This window comes from Pimephales promelas, chromosome 18 (genome assembly GCF_988280905.1).
Source record: "Pimephales promelas chromosome 18, fPimPro1.hap1.1, whole genome shotgun sequence".
Taxonomy (NCBI): Eukaryota; Metazoa; Chordata; class Actinopteri; order Cypriniformes; family Leuciscidae; genus Pimephales; species Pimephales promelas.
Window position 1 is genome coordinate 22,222,366 of NC_142786.1, and position 18,151 is coordinate 22,240,516.

The window sequence follows — 18,151 nt, forward strand, 5'->3', positions numbered from 1 at the left end:
AGACAGACGGCGCAGTTTACTTTAGCACCACTAAAACTGAAAAAAAGACACATGTACATAACTACTCATATTTAACATGACTTAAATCAAGGTTATTCATCAAAAAACTGACATGTGAGTTAAGACAGAATGAACACAGCTAAACAGGAGCTATTCTGAGACAATGGAGATGCCAAGACACAATGAACACAAGGCGTCCTTCACACATACAGAAGTTCCTAAAACAAATAACAATATACAGAGCTCAGAGTTTGTTTTTGCTAACCATTCAATTAACGTTAACAGTTAGACCTCGCCATATGAGGAAACAGGCTAAATATATATATTACATTATTTCTCATTTATTTTTTATTAAAAAATATTCTTTACACATCATTTCATGACGTTTTTCATCAAATTTTTAAGTTCCTCACAAAAAGTAATAATAAAAGCTGGAAATAAGGAAAAATTATGCTGAAAAATAATGATTTGCTTTGTTCACACACATCCCGTAAAAAGTAAAAATCCCATAAGACTCAGGATGTGACGTGTAAGGTACGCGTCGAATAGCGCAAGTGTTTGCATTGTTTTGAACAACATGGCAGCTGATCGCGCATTAGATGTTGATGTCCAAAATTTTGTTGTTTATGTACAACATGTTTTGTGGTCAAATTACAATTCTTTTTTCGATTATGACTTCTTTTCAACGTGGTAATTCGATAAGGAGTACGCTGGAAGAAAAATACCCTGGAACGTCATTGTGATGGCACGTGCGTCGTCACTACGACACACCCCTTAGGCATTGGTCCTGGCTTTTGTTCACACAGCGCGCGTTCTGGGACTGATTCCGGCAATGTTACTAGGTCATCAATCTCAGTATCAATCCTGGGTCATGATACCCGGCAATTTCCCAGGATCAACTCGCTGTGTGAAAGGGGCTCAAGACTAACACAGGGCATTCTTGGGATTTCAACAAAACCAGCTAGATACAAGCCAAATACTTTATATTTAATTTTTAGTGCATGGTATTTAAATCACTTGAGGTTAATAGGGTTGCACTCATATTACTATAAATGGGAGAAAGTGCAATGGGCAATATGGTGGAATAAGCTCCACCTTCTCAATAAAAGAGCCAATTGCCAATTAGTAAAGTCAATGCATCACTGCAGGTGCTCCGTTTGCTATAGAAAGAGTCAGTGTGATGCTCTCTTATGACTGCACATGCGCAATGGCTACTCCAGCCTAAAAAAAATTGCCTTTTTTTGTCATGATTTGAGCCTTTGGAAACAAAATTTATGAGACAACTGTTCCCTCAACAATTTATGAGGGACTCTGTTCAAGCTTAGGCGATCACAATTCGTAAACATTCATCACAGACAACCAAATGTAAAGGTTTGAAAAGCTTAAAAATGATATAAAAAAAAACATAAATTACTAGCCCAATTTGCCAAGTGACAGTTCCATCAACTGTCCCCGAAATTCTCGCTCCATGAATTGAGGCTCAATTTGATGTATTACATTAAGACTTTGTTTGGAAACCGTTCAGTGACAAATTGTTTAAAGACTTCTCAGCGGTTCTATGTTTATCTTGCTGGGTCTTAAGTAGTCTTATGAAAATAACAGTAGTGGCCTTTCTGAGCCACATATGTAGCAGGTAAGTCTGGCATCAGTATTGCAATGTATCTGATCCCTGGTGAAAGTTCCCGATGAAGCGCTTAAAGAGGTAGATGGCGAACGAGAGTGCATAAATATTGCTTCTTTGACCTCGGTTTAAGCTAGCTGTTAGGCCGTGAAAGACGATAAACTCCCTAAAGAGGGACTGACTCTGCACGTCAGATAGAGGACCGTCAGGGTTAAAGCCTGTCTTCAGACACCGAGGGGAGGCTGTAACGGAGCCGGGCCAAAGGCTGCAGGAGCCAGCAGCTCCTGCCAGGACTGTGTGGTAGAAAGCCGTTAATGAGCATTGTAAAGCTCTTAAACATAATGATCTGGACTTCTCTCCCAGTGCTAATGTCTATCACATGCCCAAACCCGATCGGCACTGCAGCACATGTCCAGGATGAGACTGGAGGATGGAAACAGTGGACTGAAGGAGACAAGAAGGCCTGCTTGATATTAAAGTGTTAGTTCACCCAAAAAATGAAAACATTGTCATCATTTACTCACCCTCATGTCAGCCAAACCTGTAAGACTTTCATTCATCTTCAAAACACAATTGAAGAAATTTTAATGAAATCTGAGAGCATTCTGTCCCTCCATTGACTCATAAAGAGATTGTAATACTAATCTAGTGTCAAAGCGGTGGTTGTGTAGATTTTCAATGGAGGGACTGAAAACTCTCAGATTTCATCATTTGTGTTCTTAAGATGAATGAAAGTCTTACGGGATTAGAACGACAGGAGGGTGAGTAATTAATGACAGAAGTTTCATTGGTTGGGGGTATAAGGGTGAAAAATGTCTGGTGATAAAACTGTCCTGATATATAATGCCTCATTAAAATAATTTATTTCTTGACAAGAAAATCTAAAGTAGTCTGGCATAGTCTTTTATCGTTATTTCTTAAGATATATAATATTGTAACAAAACTGCTTCAATGCTTGTTATTTTTGTCATATGGTACAAGCTACACAAAAAACATAATTCAACCTTTTTACGACAAGGAAAGTTTTTTTTTTAATTGTAAAACTGAATGATATTATTTTGAATGAATGATTTTTGTAAAAGATAATAATAATAAATACTATTTACCTTGAAAATATTTGAAAACATTGAAAATGATTAAGATATACAGACAAGGTAAGTAAAATAAGTGTCTTGTTTTCTTTCCTTTTTTTTACTTCACACCACATTAAATTAATTATTTTTTTGAAAGTGGTGAAAATTCTTTTATTTATTTGTATTTTTATTGAACCATCATTAATGCAAAGAGCACGTTTCTATCATGGACAAGCTTATTTGTCATTGACTGATTAATCAATTTTGTGTAAACTCATATACTTTAAAAATATGCAAGTTATAGGAAAAAATATGGGGCGGTGAGCTTCTTTTGTCACTCTAGTCTAATGCATAATCCACAGCATTAAAGCAATGCGAAATTGGGATTTATTGGCTCTCAGCTGAAAATCAAACAACCTGACACTTGCATAAGTATCTAAAATAGCCTAATAAATTATCACACATTAGCGAAAGCTCCCAGTAGAGCGTGTTTCCTGTTAGAGGAAGGCTGAATGGCAAACACTAAGGGACAAACACCACTCTGTCCTCTTGATTATATCAAATAAATACGTACAACACATGATGGAGGAGGAAAACTCTTTTGTGTGAACACTTTTGGCCATGAATCATATCGCTGACATTTTAAGGCCCCACTGTTGGTTCTGCCGCTGACTTGCTTTCAATCAGTTTGTTGCAGAGGCTCAACACGTGTTCGTGACAAGCGGCACTAGAAGAACACTAATAAATATCTCACGCTTTATTCCTGCTTTGAGGTACACCAATTAACCGTGTGCTGCACGCTCTCCAAGATGACATACGTTCCGAAGAGAGCCAAAAATAACACGGCTGCAGGAACACAAGAAGGGAGGGCGAGTGTGTGTGTAAGAAAAGTACAGGTTTTTAAGCGCACTGCATCTGCATTAAGGTCCGAGTTGAATCTCCCACAGGGGTGTTCATTCAAAAACTTGGCCTGAGGCACGGGAGAGAGGGTCTGCTTCGCTACATCACGCTGAAGGACACTAGACAGAGCACCTGTGGCGGGAAACTTATCTCACATGTGCAGCCCTGGCAGGGCATCCGTCAACAGGACCAGAGCAGCGTTGAGTTGATCCATTAACATTAACAATTGGCCCCTGCCGTGTAGTGAGGAAACAGGCAATAAGTTAGCATGGAGGCTCTGGTTCTGAGGTGGCCTTCACAGGGCATCTTAAACCCTTAGACCCCATACATACTCTGTGCAAAAACGCGGTAACACTTTAGATAGTCCACTTTAGACATTCCACTAACTATAAGTAACTTTGCAACTACATGTCCACTAGCAGTCATTAGAGTATTAGTAGACTATCTCCTGAATATCTGCTAACTCTTTATTTTGATGCTCCTCAACAGACATTCTACAGACTAGAAGAAACTTTGGTACATGTCAACTTATTCTCCTAACACAGACCTAACAGTCTACTAATACAAGTGTGTTGACATGTAGCTGCAAATTAATGAAAGTTAGATGACATACTGTATAGTTGCAAAGTTACTTATAGTTAGTAGAATATCTACAGTGGACTATTGAAATAAAGCATAGCCAAAAACTCTTCTAACAAGACAAGTCAAGACAATCTCCTGAACTCCAAACTAAATGTCAGTGTCACAGGGTAAGCCTGCGACTGTGCATGGACACACACACATACACATGCACGTTACGCGCATACACCGGCGTCATGTATTACAGTCTGTTAGCCGACATATATTTATGTATGCATTGACCTGTGTGACATTTGATATCATTGTGTTGTAAACTTGTATGATGGTCTGTGTGTAGTTTTATCTGAGTAATGACCATTAGTAATCGTATACGAGTGAATAGAAGTGTTTAATAGAAGTGCGGGAATGAATCACCACCACGAGTATTTGATTAACATATTTTATTGATTAAAGTGGAAGAGATATAGAAGATGCTTACCATGTTGTGATGAGTCGTTGGCCAAATCTGTTCGGTTGAACATCCGGTCTATTTATAGGTCTTGTGTCCGCGCCAGCTAGTGGCGCGTTCATGTGAGTGACGTCACCGGAGAGTTTATTCTCATAGTTTTTAAGTTATGGGTTTTCTTTGAATATATATATATACTTATGGATATGATTTATTACATATATGTTTATTTGTATTTATTACTTTTGTTATTGTTTTTGTTTTCTTCATTATTATTATTATTATTATTATGCATTCCTGTAAGTGTATGAAATGTGTTACCTTTAAGGTGGTATGTTCCAGAGTAGGAGGAGTCATGGCTATAAAATGACTCCAGAAAGTTATTAGGGCAGTCAGAGATAGGAGGTGAAGGAGAGGTCTAGACAGACCATGGACTGCTTGTGAGTTTGTAACTCTGGGAAAATACTACTTATGTAGTGTTTTTGCACAGGTCAGGTTATGCTCTTTTGCTTGGCCTTATGTTGTGCAGTCTTATATTTGGTTGCCTCTAAGTTTTTGTTTTGTTTTTCTGTTTTTCCCACAAATTCTGAGTGACTGTCACCCTGCACTGCAATAAAAGCACTGTTAACCCTGACCAACTGTTTCCTCTGTCAATGGGAACCTCCAACCGCTCAAGGCGTTCATAACAGTCAGAATGGGAAAGAAAGGGGATTTAAGCAATTTTGAGCGTGGTTTTGGTCTGAGTATTTCACAATCTGCTCAATTACTGGGATTTTCACGCACAACAATTTCTAGTGTTTACAAAGAATGGTGTGAAAAGGGAAAAACATCCAGTATGCGGCAGTCCTGTGGGCGAAAATGCCTTGTTGATGCTAGAGGTCAGAGGAGAATGGGCCGACTGATTCAAGCTGATAGAAGAGCAACTTTGACTGAAATAAATAACCACTCGTTACAACCGAGGTATGCAGCAAAGCATTTGTGAAGCCACAACATGCACAACCTTGAGGCGGATGGGCTACAACAGCAGAAGACCCCACCGGGTACCACTCATCTCCCCTACAAATAGGAACAAGAGGATACAATTTGCAAGAGCTCACCAAAATTGGACAGTTGAAGACTGGAAAAATGTTGCCTGGTCTGACGAGTCTCGATTTCTGTTGAGTCATTCAGATGGTAGAGTCAGAATTTGGAGTAAACAGAATGAGAACATGGATCCATCATGCCTTGTTACCACTGTGCAGGCTGGTGGTGGTGGTGTAATGGGGATGTTTTCTTGGCATACTTTAGGCCCCTAATTGCCAATTGGGTATTGTTTAAATGCCTCAGCCTACCTGAGCATTGTTTCTGACCATGTCCATCCCTTTATGGCCACCATGTACCCATCCTCTGATGGCTACTTCCAGCAGGATAATGCACCATGTCACAAAGCTCAAATCATTTCAAATTGGTTTCTTGAACATGACAATGAGTTCACTGTGCTAAAATGGTCCCCACAGTCACCAGATCTCAACCCAATAGAGCATCTTTGGGATGTGGTGGAACGGGAGCTTCATGCCCTGGATGTGTATTATATTTAAGTTCAGTAATTTCACTTAAATGGCAATTAATAGGTAATCTTCATTGCCATTTAAGTGAAATTACTGAACTTAAATATACAAGCTTGATAAAAATGATCATTTTAGAAGAAAATTTCAAATGGCATTTAGAGGCTTTTGCATCTGAACTCTTCATATATATATATATACATACATATACATATACATAGATTATTGTATGTATAGTTCTTCATACTGATAGTAGCCGATTTAAATCACTGGAGGTTGCAAATTCTCCACTGACTGCACATGTGCATAAATTTGAATTCTGTTAAACTTTCATCACCAATTTGTCACCACAACTAGATTATTCTCACTGCAAATGGCTGATTTTTTCACTTTTCTTCTGCAAATTACAGTCAGGGTTAACCGATCGCACCTTGTCACCATGTTACTGCACTGTTGGTCGTGAGTGGGCGTTTCTACCGCTAGTTTCCCTAGTAACGTTGTGCTGCACCTCTAGCAATACTTAGCGAACGCCTGACCTCAAATTGCACTGCTGCTAAAAATAAAATTGCATTGATAAAAAGTCATTGCTAATATAAACATGTTGGAGAGGAAACGTTTTCTTTATAAACTGCTACTATGCATTATGCAGCAACGAGAATCAAAGCATGCTCAATGCTTTTTGATGTTCTTCCATGCATCACTTTTTGTGTACGTCTCTGTATGCGCGCAGTCATACAGAATAGAAAGATTAATCACAAACAGGACAAATGTTTCCTCCATCGTCTATACACTCGACCACATCATTTGACATTAGGCGGATCACATAAGCTTCACTGTCTTCTCAGCCGTCAGTAGTTCATCGTGTCACTGCTCATTTGCATAAAGATGAACTCTGCTCTCATTTGCATAAAGTTGAACTTTGTCAGGGTGTCTGGCACACCCACATCAAATCACCAAAGTCCCTCTCACCTCAAATCACCAACTCTGACTGAAACAGGATGACTTTAGTTTGACTTTGCAAATTGTTGTTAAAGTGAACGTAACTTCAGTGTTGACAGGAAACAAACTTGTCTCTGGAATCTCGTCGAACCTTACTCGATGCAGATATGATGTCGGAAGTCACTTTTCTATGCTGAATGAAAGCCGCAGTTTTCCTTTATGTAATCTTATCAACACAAATACATGCCATGGCATTTTCCTTGAAAATGCACTGTAACGGTGTTACTACAATAACACCTGAAAGAAACAACGTACTGCAATCAATCTTTTTCAGCATTTGATATTTGCTTTTTCAAAGGGAGAAAAAAAGTAATGATTGGTGCTGGCTGAATGTGAACATGCCTGCCGTGTAGGAGCAGTGAGAGTGCTGGAGCTGAAGGCATGATAGAAGACAATGGATGAAAGGAGCTGTCAGAGCGAACAGGAGAAGAAAAGAGAGAAGTGCCATGGGAGCGAAGCAGAGAGATGAGATGACAAAGCTGGGAGGTGACAGAGGAGGAGGAGGAGGAGGAAGAGGAGGAGGAGGAGGGCGAGGAGGACACAAGGTGAATATGAGAGCCTTCGGAGAACAGACGCCATCTCGCTCTTGACCTCTCTCTCAGTTTGAGGAGCCCAAGATCTGAAAATGACATCAGATAGGGGAAGTTTGACTCTCTTTCATGTGCCTCTCTCTTTCATTACGACTGCACCACTCTCTCTTGCATGAATGGACAATACATTTAAAACACCAGAGACACTACCTTCTGAATACTTACATATCGGACATCTGCTGTTCTGCCTAGAAGGCCAGATTTTATCTATCATTTTATAAGTCTATCTGCATATCTACCTACCTTTCTTTCATTTATCAGTCTATAGATAGATAAACAGACAGACAGAATAGATAAAACGCCAGATAGATAGAACGAAAGATAAAATGACAGATAGATAGACCGACAGAACGATAGACAGACAGAATGAACAATAGATAGACAGACAGAACGATAGACAGACAGAACGATAGACAGAACAATAGATAGAACGATAGATAGACAGACAGACAGATAGATACAGTAGATAGATAGATAGATAGATGGATAGATAGCTAGATAGATAGATAGATAGACAGAACAATAGAAAGAATGATAGACAGATAGAACGACAGACAGAACGATGGATAGACAGATAGAACGACAGATAGACAGAAGGATAGACAGAACGATGGACCGAACGATAGACAGAATGATAAACAGATAGATAGATAGATAGATAGATAGATAGACAGACAGAAAGACACATAGAACGACAGATAGAACGATAGATAGAACGATAGAACGACAGAACGACAGATAGAACGATGGAACGATAGATAGATAGATAGATAGATAGATAGATAGATAGATAGATAGATAGATAGATAGATAGATAGATAGATAGATAGATACATAGATGGATAGTAGAGCCCGACCGATAAAGCATTTTGAAGGCCGATACCGATATAAATATTTGTTGGTTTTAAAATCCGATATTCCGATATATCGGCCGTTATTTTTTTATTTCTTTTTTATTTCAGAAACGTGCAACAAAACATTAACAGGTTTCTTTAACATATTTATTTGTAGTTATTTATGAGTTTTAACTAAAATAATATTATAAAGCATTTATAATAGCAAAACTAAAAAAGCAAAACTTGTTTACAAGAAAAACAAAAATCTCATACTGCAAATTGTAAAACATACATTTTCAATATAACAGGCCAAGGAGAGATAATTGAAGCGTGTTTCGTCCGTTTTTTATTTTTATTTTTTAAAATATTCATTTGTTGGCCATTATAACTGCCGATACCGATAGTTTGGAAAATGCCTAATATTGGCCGATAATATCGGCCGGCCGATAAAATCGGCCGGCCGATAAATCGGTCTGGCTCTAATAGATAGATAGATAGATTCCAACAGGAATATAGATTAAAATGCAAACAATACAGTAAAAAACAAGATAGTTCATCAATTGATACATTTTCGATGGTGTTAAAAAAACAAACATGGACTTCTCTGAAGAAACTACACTCAAATCCCAAACAGCAGCAAACATCACGAAGCGTATAAAGTCACCGACTGGAACAAGCAGCGAATATGCAAAGCAGAGAAATGTCAACAAATCCTGCAAGCAGCTGTTTGGGGTTTCTCTACCATTGCTGGGATTTTGGACGGTTCGATGTCTCCCGCACCAGTATTTCTATAATCCTAAACAGATTTGCTCCAACCACCAGAACAGCCAGAGTCTGGGTGTCTCTGCAGCGTTCTCCACAGAGAACATTAATAGCCTGCATATGCCGATAAATCATGGAATGGATTAGGCGCAACGTATGTGGTCCTCTGCCGTAACTACTGGTGGCATTTAGGGACACATTTGAACAAGAACAGAAATTGATCCATGCTGTTCTGTGCTCTCACATCCACACTGATGGACTGAGTTTTGTCAGTTGACCAAGTGCAACGACACGGACACAACCAGAGGGTACTCTTCTCTTTTCATAATGCATAATCGTACAGACCATTTTACACCCCGTTCCTGCCATATAATCACTATAGATGCAATAACCTGCAATACATCACTCATTTCGATACATGTCTGCATTTATGGATTAATGTCTTTCTGCCTGTGGCTGTATTTGTTCATTTAGGTGGGGGGTCGAGGTTCTCTCCACATGCGCACGAGCCGCTCTTTCTTTCACTATCAGTGCTGGAAGGGCTGCCCGCAGTGCAACCGGAGGAAAGACTGATCACCATTATCCCAGACTCCAGAGGGGCAGTTTCGTCTAGGACAGCAGGGTGAAAATTACACGCATGCTCACATGCCTAGAGAAAATAGAGCCAGGGTCAGGGGTGTCCGGATCTCAGTGAGGATATCAGGCAGTCTGAGGTTTTTGCTATCTTTCTTTTTTCCTGAAGGAGGGACAAACGGGAAATGAAGCCAGGGGATTGGTGGGTTGTAAACAATGAGGGTGCTTAATGGATATATATGCCCGAGGCAAGAGAGACATCAGCGCGTCAACACTCCAGACATCATCTATAAAACAAGCATCCAGTCCTTTAACAAGTGCTAATAAAGATAATTAGTAGAAACACATTTAAACGTGTAAAGACCTAATTGAGAGACTTATGTCATTTGTTTTTTTTTTCTAATTAATTGTCTCTCCTATGGGTCAATAACATGCTTATTTTTGTCTGCATCAATTAATCAAAAATTTAACTTGTACATAAAGATTTGAATATACATATTTTATGATGATACAACTGTTCTAAAAAAATATATATTTTTAAAAGAAAACCTTTCGCACTTCTTCTACTTTCAATTCACAGTTTTCAACAAAACTGCATTACCGCTAAATAATATTTGAAAAACATTTAATCCACCAAATAAAATCTATGTGGTTATTTTTTTTTTTAAATACACTAATGTTCAAAAATAATGTTAAATGTTTTTAAATGAAGTTTCCTATGCTCACCAAATCATATATTTGATCAAAAATATACTGTGAAATATCATTCCAATTAAAAATAACTTTGATTTTATATCTTATATATCTTATATTATATTTTCAAATGTATTTTATTCCTATGATAACAAAGCAAAATGTTCTGCATCATTACTCTAGTCTTCAGTGTCACATGATATTTCATAAATCATTCTCATCATTTTAGATGAATTTAATGCATTCCATGCAGAATAAAATAACTTATTTCTTGAACGGTAATGTAAATAAAACAGGAAATGATGTCACATTAATGATGCAGCAGACTCTCATAAATGTGAATCAAGGTTGTTATATCAGATTTTGAGCTTTTTATGACAGGACAAGGTTAGCTCAGGCTTTAAAAAATGTCATGTGTCTCAACTCCCCAACAACCTTGATAATAATTGTACATACACAAAAATGATTTAAACAAATTAAACCAAAGTGTGTATTTCCTTGTAGTAAACTAGATTTTTTCCAAATCATTTTGTGCATGTACAATTATTATTATCATAACATGTTAGTAAATGCATCTATCTAAAATGCATCTATAAATCATTCACTGTAAAAAAAATTATTGTGATTTTAATGGTAAAAGATGATAAAAATGCTACAGTGCAAAATTGTTAATTGGTTAACAGAAAGTTTCCATACTATATACTGTAAATAACTGATATTTTATTTTTTTATATTATATTTTACTGTAAAATACCTTTAAATTCACAGTTTTTGAAAGTGAAAAAGAACAAATCATTGTATAATTTACAGTGAAAAATTCCCACAATTCCCTGTGTGACACTTTACAATTAATGTATTTTTGTTGAAATAACTCCTCATAATTTTCTTGTAGTTTTTTTCTAATCAGTTATGTATATTAGGGTTGTATGTTAAATTTTAATGTTGTTAAATTAATGTTTATTGCATTTTTTTTGCATCGTGTTTAATATTTGTGTGCATGACTGTGCAGCTTCTATATTAGTATGAAGTTGGTTGTCAGTGTATTACAATGGAACAAAACAGATATCAATTTATCAAAAGATTGGTAAAATAACCTTTTATAAGAAAATTAAATACGGTTTATTACTGTAAATTTTAAGTTAGGTCTGTAAAACCATAAACGTTCCTACTGTATTTTTAACGGTAAAGTTAGTTTTTTTACCGCAACAATTACAGTTTTATTTTTTACAGTGTACGTTTTTGGGGAGTTGAGGCACATGACATTTTTAAAGCTTCTGCTTAACTTATTTTGGATATTCTTACATGTTACTGAAAATAAACAATAAAAAATAAGACAATTACATTAAAGGGATACTTCACTAAAAAAAAAAAAGAAAATTCTGTCATTAATTACTCACCCTCATGTCGTTCCAAACCAGTAAGACTTTCGTTCATCTCTGCAACACAAATGAAAGGTGATTAATTAATGACAGAATTTTTAATTTTTGGGTGAACTAAACCTTTAAATATAGGCAACGTTACGGCTGTGGTGGCGGCACAGGGCAGGAGCACAGAGGTTCAGTCCCTGTGTTGTGAACAAGCTATTAAACGTAAGCATTAAACAGCCCTTTTAGCGCTGTCAAACATAAGCACATTGGTGTAGCCCCACAGCGTATTTAAAACCAAGTATTCCAGGGTTTCATTCTAAAGTACACACTAAAACAGTTGGGTTTTATTTAATTACACAGATCTCCAGCCTCTTAACACTCCTTTTCACATAGTGCATGGTTTGACTCCCTGGCTCTTCTGAAAAATGCCCATTATTCTCGATGGTGGGTTGGCCATAATGGACAAGCACATGCATTTAACTACAGGGTCAAAACAAAGTTTAATCATTTCAAACTCTTTATAGTCTCTTCAACAGTGTTGAAAGCCCAGGAAATACCTGCACACTACAGTACAAGTGGTCATTTTTGTCTCCCAAACTGATCATCCTGGTAATGGGCATATCATTTTTCAAATTCTAATTTTACTCCCCCTCTCTCTCTCTTTCACATTTTTTTCTTTCATTCACTATTAGTTTAGTATTAGAATTACAGTTATTCAAAGCAATTATGAGGAATTCATATTGAGAGGAAGTATTTGAACGATTCTGATTCCTATTTCGATTCTGCTTAAAGGGATACTCCACTTTTTTTGGAAATAGCCTCATTTTACCTCTTCCCCAGAGTTAAACAGTTTAGTTTTACCGTTTTCTAATGTATTCAGACGATTTTTGGATATTTAGAAGAATATCAGAAACCAGACAGTTTCTGGTCTCATTGATTACCATAGTATATTTCTTTCCTACTATGGAAGTCAATGAGGCCAGAAACTGTCTGGTTACTGATATTCTTCTAAATATCAGAAAATCGGCTGAATGGATTTTAAAACGGTAAAACTCAACTGTTTAACTCTGGGGGAAAATGTGGTAAAAATGAGCCTATTTCCAAAAGTTTGCCTGTGGTTTAAAAATACCACTGAAAAACAACTAGCCTAACTAATATAAATTTCACGCATTATTAAAGACAATAAACACTCAGTAATTAAAAAAGAACAAATAAAAAAAATTTAACAAATAGATAGAACTGAACAAAGATATGACTGAAATAAACAGTTTAAAGATTTTCAGGGATTCAGGTACAGAAACTGTAATCAAATGTAAAATAACACTGCACTTTATAAATAAACTATACATTAAACATATAGTTATGCAAGTTATTCAGTCAAGAACGAGTGAATTTTCTCTTTGTCTTTTGTTGTTTGATTAATGTTATAGAGACGGCAGCATGAATATTAAGACCCGCACGCGATATTCGCCGACGTTTAATGCATTGTGACTAAACAAAGGGTGCCAATGTGAGTGTGCACACCGGCACGAAAAACGCTACACGTAAAAGCGTAATTTTTTTTTACAAACGGCTTCTAAAGTTACAGTAAAACACAACTTGGGGGCGCTCAAACACAAAACGGTCTTGCCGAGCACACATGCGTAACAGCAAAGAAGATATACGCCAAGTACACTGCCGGGAAGAAATAAGACGAGGAAGATGCATGTAGAACTACTGTTCTCGTTGCTGTCGGAACATAAAGAAATAAATGACAAACGCGGCTGCGACTTCAAAATAGGAATATTTCTGTTTTACATTAAGCGCCATCTAATGTCAGGGAATGAATTGGCATGTTCACTCGGCTCATCGTCAGGGAAAATCGCTTCGGTGTGAACAGAAAAAACGCATTGAAAAACGCTGGCGAATAACGTGCGCCAATATTCGTCCCGGTGTGTACGGCATTTTAGGCTGCTGTCACTTTAAGTGTTGCAAGCATTCAATATACTGTTACATGCACTGAAAACAGTGCGCTTGAAAGGTCATATTGAAATGCTCACAAGTAATCAATAAGTAATCGATTATATTTTATAACAAGTATCCGATTCTGACCTCAAGTATTCGATTCCCAACCCTAGAGAAAGTTATAAAACACTATAAAAATACAATATAAACAAAAACTTGCACTTATCCATACAAGACCTCCCACTGAAAATATATCATACTTACAGGTAATCAACATTCAAATTTGCCATTATGCTGCAAAACAGCAGACGATCTTAGTGATCAAAGAACATACATAAATACGGTCTTAAAGAGGCTCCCCAAACAATTAGTAAGCTGAGAGGCTTTTTTGTTCAGCCCAGATGCAGCGTCTCGCCTTTGAGGACAAGCGTGTGGCTTTGACCTCCGTTCGGCGGTAATGACGCAGTCTGACCCCTGAAATACTTCTCCGCATTAGAATCACTATTCACATCCTTTGCTAGCGATGTGCCTTTCGCAAGACTCCAGCCGACTTTTGGGATCCAGTGCATTGTTGTATTCTTGGAACGTTCAACCTCCCCCTCTTCCTGCTATCTAAAGAACTAATCTAAAACCCTGCTATTATGATTCTTGTACTTGGCGAATCTGAGGCCAATTTAGAACATCAACACCATCAATCACAAGACAGAGGGGCCAATACTGCTGTCCTGCAGGTTTTCTTGTCATCCAGGTCACGTCCTTTTCCTACACAAGACTTGTTCACTCTCAGGACAGGCCTGAGTGAACCCACTCAAACCGCTGTCTGTGTTATTCCGCGTCCTGACGAACTTTTGATGACCAGGCCATGTGAGTTTACCCAAACAAGGGTACCACATTCTCTCTCCGGCTTTTAAAAAGAAAGAAGAATGGAACAAGGACAAGAGATGGACAAAAAGTATATTTTCAGCCTTCAAAATGTCTGCCACGTACTAATGTCACGTACTAAATAAAGCCTCCGGCAAGCGAATAAATAAGAGCTCTGAGTCATCACCTAGTAAAACATTGTCAGGGATTGTTGGCATGTACACATAAAGCAAGAACATGTCTCAGGAGGAAAACAACTTTGCCCTTTTCTATTCCTTAGTACGCAGAGTTTATAAGACTATAAAACTCACAGAAATGGCCTACAAAAAATAACCTTGCCATAAAGTGCTTATTATACGCATGCATTTCCAACGCATTCGATTGCTCTGCATTTATCTGCGCCACACAGACATTAGCAAAGAGATGTGTTTTAATCAGAATATTCAAATCGCTGCGGTAAAGTATACATTGATGAACAAATGCATACTAGACAAAAGACTGGTTGCATTGTTTCTCCTCTCCTAATAGAAAATGGCTGGGCTACTGGCACAGTGCCACAGTTGTGCTCATCAGGGGATGATATCACATGTAATTATCCTCACACACCCACCTAAGCTTCTCAATATCATCAAAACACACCGAGTACAAATAATCATGTGAATGAAGGGCTTGGAAGATGCTACATTTACAGTACAATCCAAAATGCATGTGCTATGTAAAGGAGTCTTTAAATATTATTTATGCCTCAAAGGGAGAGAGTGCAGGGAAAAGAAAGTATTGGGGAGAGACTGATAAGACTAATTTATCAAAAGGGAAAAATATTCAAATCATTTTCAAGGAAAGTTTGATATGATGTACACACCGCATGAAAAAAACACATTTGAACTAGAGTTCAAAAGGTCAGGGTCAGTAAAATATTTTTAATGTTTTTGAAAGAAGTCTCTTCTGCTTGTCTTGACTAAAAACATTCATAAAATATTATTATCATTTCAAATAAATGTTTCTTATTATTACATTTCAAAATATAATTTATTACTGTGATGCAAAGCTGAATTTTCAGCATCATTACTCCTTCAGAAATCATTCTAATATGTTGATTTGCTGCTCAAGAAACATTTATTATTATTATCCATGCTGAAAACAGTTGCACTGGTTATTGTTTTTGAGGAAACTGTGATAGAAAAGATTTCAGGTTTCTTTAATGAATGTAAAGTTCTATATAGACATAAATATTTTGTAACACTAAAAATTGCTTTCCTCTCAATTTTGACCAATTTAATGTGTACTTTCGTTATAAAAGTATTAATATCTTTCCGAAAAAAATGCTTACTTGACCCCACAAATTTGTACGGTGTGCTTATGCAAGTACATACATCTTAATCTTTCTTTTCTTTTTAAGCCTTAAAATATTTTTAAGTTTTCATAAATATAATTTTTTGGGAGTTGCACAACCTAAAATAACCATTATATATATATATATATATATATATATGGGTTTTAAATCAGAATTTAAAAACATAACCTGCACACTGGACTAGACTGTGTCAAAAAGTCTGGCTATAAGTGCAATTTACAAACAGTCGCCCAATTTAACCAGCTGCTTAATCCATTTTAAAATCATGGCAAATGGTAATGACTTGCTCGAGTAATCAAGCAACCAAAGTAACTAACGTAGATGTAGTCAAAAATGTCCCTCATGATGATCTACATCTACGATTCAAACGCATTGTAGTTCTATCAACTTGCTTAGTGGCGGGCGGTGTACCCTGGGGCAAACATTTTTGGGCAAACATCCAATTAGAAAGTCATTGCCCTAAAAGGAAACAAGTGGTACATGGTTCTACTATCCCAGACATGTCACGCTATCTCCAGACCCTCTCTAAGATGGGGGAATCCCCTCAAACTTTGTGTGTGACAGGAATGATATGTACAAATGTAATGCAATTTTGTCACAAATAGCTGAGAAATTAAAATAAATAAAATGTTTGATGGTAGTTATTGGCACTCAGTGATGTAGTGTAACTAATCTATGAATATGCAGACCATTACCTTGGCACGCAGACTGACAGAAGAAAGCTCTACTGCTGCAACTAGCATGTAGGAGAAGGAGAGCGACCATGTGCCTCAGAGGCCACGACCCACCTCCGAACAAGCTAATAGAAGAAAAATAAAGTGAAGAAAATGAAAATAAACCATTTTATGCCAAAATGATTAAAAGGATAGTTCATCCAAAAATGATTTCTCACCCTCATGTTGTTCCAAACCTGTAAGACTTTCGTTCATCTTCAGAACACAAATGAAAATATTTTCTTGATCTGAAAGCTTTCTGTCACTCCATTGACAGCTACGCATCTTACACTTTAAAGCTTCAAAAAGTTCTTGAGATTGTAAAACTAATCCATATGAATTGAGCAGTTTAGTCAGAATTTTCTGAAGAGGTTGCTTTATATAATGAACAGATTAAATTGAGGCTTTTATTCACTTTTATCAGCGAACAACACAGAGGCTCAACCTAAACTGATTGATGCGAGTACAAAGATCATTGGCTCTTGCGGAAGCTCAAACGTGATGCGTAACATGAGAATGAACCTCATTGGTTCTCACACCTCAATGATGCTTAAGCTTCTGTTTACCACAACTGATGTGTGCTTTGATAAATGTTTATAGGTGAATAAAAGCCTAAATGTATGCAAAAACAATATTCCTCACATTTTGCTGTTTGAGCGAAACAGGCGTTTATTTATTTAGTAACAATAATTTTGTTAGTAACCCATGTTAGTAGCTAAAAATCAGAGTGAATGTTCTTTAAAGTAGTTCACTTTAAAAAAAAATTTTTGCTGATAATTTACTCACCCCATGTCATCCAAGATATTCATGTCATTCTTTCTTCAGTCGAAAAGAAATTAAGGTTTTTGATCAAAACATTCCAGGATTTTTCTCCATATAATGCACTTTACTGGTAACCAAACGGTTCATGGTCCAAAAGACAGTTTCAGTGCAAACTGCAAACTGTTCAAAGGGCTTTAAACGATTCCAGATGATGAATAAGGGTATTTTCAAGCAAAACGATCAGTCATTAAAAAAAAAAAAAGTTTACGTTTATACGCTCAAATGCTCGTGCATCACAGAACAGAGCAAGGCGAGCATTTGAGCTTATAAAACTTAACTTTTTTTTTTTTAAGTGACTGATCGCTTCTCTTGATAAGACCTATTTTTTAGTCTATGGATAAGACCCTTATTCATCGTCTGGAATCGTTTAAAGCCCTTGAACAGTTTGCAGTTTGCACTGAAACTGTCTTTTGGACCTGAACCATTTGGTGCCCAGTAAAGTCCATTATATGGAGAAAAATCTTGCAATGTTTTC

The 18,151-nt window shown here is 37.0% G+C and overlaps 1 long non-coding RNA gene across 1 annotated transcript; it reads right to left on the minus strand.

The window, feature by feature from the left end:
- Positions 1–9,148: 9,148 nt before the first annotated feature.
- LOC120485453 (uncharacterized) lies at positions 9,149–16,938 on the minus strand. The gene is made up of 3 exons (XR_016147368.1): positions 16,837–16,938; positions 12,013–12,051; positions 9,149–10,209 (listed from the first exon to the last, which is right to left on the minus strand). It is a non-coding gene; the product is annotated as an uncharacterized LOC120485453 (long non-coding RNA).
- Between the last annotated feature and the right edge of the window lie 1,213 nt (positions 16,939–18,151).